Raw genomic sequence first — 2,597 nt, 5'->3', positions numbered from 1 at the left:
CAATATACAAATTCTGTGTCGCTATGAAATTACATGCTTTCTCAGTGTGTTAAAAGAATACCCATTTTGAAAATCTTCGAATGAAATATATGACATATCAAATGGTATAGATAATATATATATATATATATATATATATATATATATATATATATATATATATATATATATATATATATATTTAGACACACACACACACACACACACACACACACACACGCACACACACACACACACACACACACACACACACACACATATATATATATATATATATATATATATATATATATATATATATATATATATATATATATATATATGTATGAAAAAATAGTTTCATGAGAAAAGAGAATAAAACGAAGTGTAAGCAAGAATTACAACATTCCATACGGTACAAAATATATATATAGCTGAAAAATATTTTCATAAGAAGAGATAATAAAATGAAATGTAAACAAGAATTACAACCTCATACGGTACAAAATAGAAGATATATGGTTAGCACAGGATCCAGCTGTCACAATGCAATACAAGTATTTCACACTTTGGTAGCTGTACTGTCTGGTTTGTCTACTTTGCATTTTAGTTCATTTGGGAGCATAAGTAGCATTTATTTATTCCATGACACTGTGAACTACAGTGACAACAAACCTCTCGTATTTTATAGGTAGTTCTCAAGCAACTGTAAAAAAAAAAAAAAAAATCTTCTCTCCTATGGAACCGCATTCCTTATCTGAAGAAGGCAAAGTAGAATGAAGATAACACTAAGATAATAAAACAAAATGTGCTTCTTTTGCCTCTTTCCTACCTACCACTTTTTCTACTCGGGCTTGATATTTCTTTCTCTTCATTAGTTGTCCGTCCTCTTCGTCCTCCTCCCATTCTTTGCTTCTCATATCACTAGATTAAGAAACAAAATTGTGAAACCGGGCATAAACACTAACAAACAAGGCATACAAAAACAAAAAACAAAAAACAAACAAAAACACGGAGACAGAGACAGAAACTAAAGTAGAAAGATATATGGAACGGAAGGCAAGTAGATAGAGATGCAAACATAAATTCATGCCTAAAAAAGAACATTCCATAGTAACCGTCGGGGATTGAACCCGAGTCTGTCGCGTAGGAGGCGACCGTGCTAACCACTACACCACAGAAACATATGTGTCTAATATCAGAATTACTTGTAGCTTTTACGAGACCACATATTACACGTGTATGTAATGTTGCATATATATATATATATATATATATATATATATATATATATATGTGTGTGTGTGTGTGTGTGTGTGTGTGTGTGTGTGTGTGTGTGTGTGTGTGTGTGTGTGTGTGTGTGTTTATGTGTGTGCGTGTACTTTCCTTAAAAGAGGAAGATGTATTAAACATTATTTAATTCCTACCATTGCACTGAAATATGTCCAATCTTTAAATAAATCAAATGAAGTTACCAACCTTTTAAATCCCTCTTCTCTTGCCTCGTCCATAAGCCTACTTTCCGAAAATATCCAGTAAAAAGGAAAGAAAAAAATCTACCTATCTTCCTTCTTATCTCAAAAAAGCATTAAAATAAAAGAGAAATCCTGGAATAAAATATAAAGCACTATCTTTTTTCTTTCTTTTTTTGTGTATTATTTGTTAGCATGCCTACTGTCGTTGCCATTATCGTTATTATCAATACTCTTCACAGTCTTCCAAATCGGCAATGCCATTAGAATACGTATTTCGAAATTACCAGTGAGCCATATAGTTTATTTACTTATCCTCTTTTCTTATTTACCCTTCACCTCCCCTCTTCTCTTTCAATTCTTCTTTTCCTTCCCTTCATTCTTTCATTCTCACCGTTTCCTACTTCCTCTCCCTTCTTTCTCTCCTCTATCTTCCCTTTTCTTCTTTTCATTCCCTTTTTACTCTTTCCCCTGGAAGAGGATGAATTTCGAAGATATCTGGGAATAAATTGCAAAATGCGGCAGACTTCGTTTTGCGATGTAACCATCATTCGAAAATGCTTAGTTCGAATCTCATATGATGATAAAACTAATCTGATAAATAAAAGTTAAACTCGCTGATTGTACAGTTGTAATAACACTCAAAAATTATGTGTATGGTTAAACATTAGGCTTTATCCTAGAGCCCTTCCATGAAAAAGTGTGCGCATGCGCAGTCAGAACGTGACGTTACTAACGCGTCACAAACTAGTGGCGTATGTCCAAAAAAGAACAAGCAAGGTAAGATTATCGAGCGAAACCACACTGAGCAGCTTTGCCACAAATCATCTGGCACTTCCAAAATATATTCTATAACTAAATTCAAGAATATATGAATAACAGGAAGTATCTGCTCTCTCTCTGTGCAACATTTCAAGAGAGCGGAGTAGAAGAGTGTGTAGATTATGTAGAAACAGGAAGAGCGAACCTGGTAGATCCGAGAGAGGACAACCCCCTCCTGCGTCTCATGATGTCAACTGTGCCGATTCTTGAAAGGAAGTAGCCCGCGGCGATGTAGACTTTGGGCTCTCAATTTGTTGAGCAAATTCCTGAAAAATCCATCTGGATCCTCGCCGTTGGAGATATACAGCTCGAAGTAGAAGGTGA

This window comes from Penaeus vannamei, chromosome 11 (assembly GCF_042767895.1).
Source record: "Penaeus vannamei isolate JL-2024 chromosome 11, ASM4276789v1, whole genome shotgun sequence".
Lineage (NCBI taxonomy): Eukaryota > Metazoa > Arthropoda > Malacostraca > Decapoda > Penaeidae > Penaeus > Penaeus vannamei.
Note: the sequence above shows the minus strand (reverse complement) of the source record.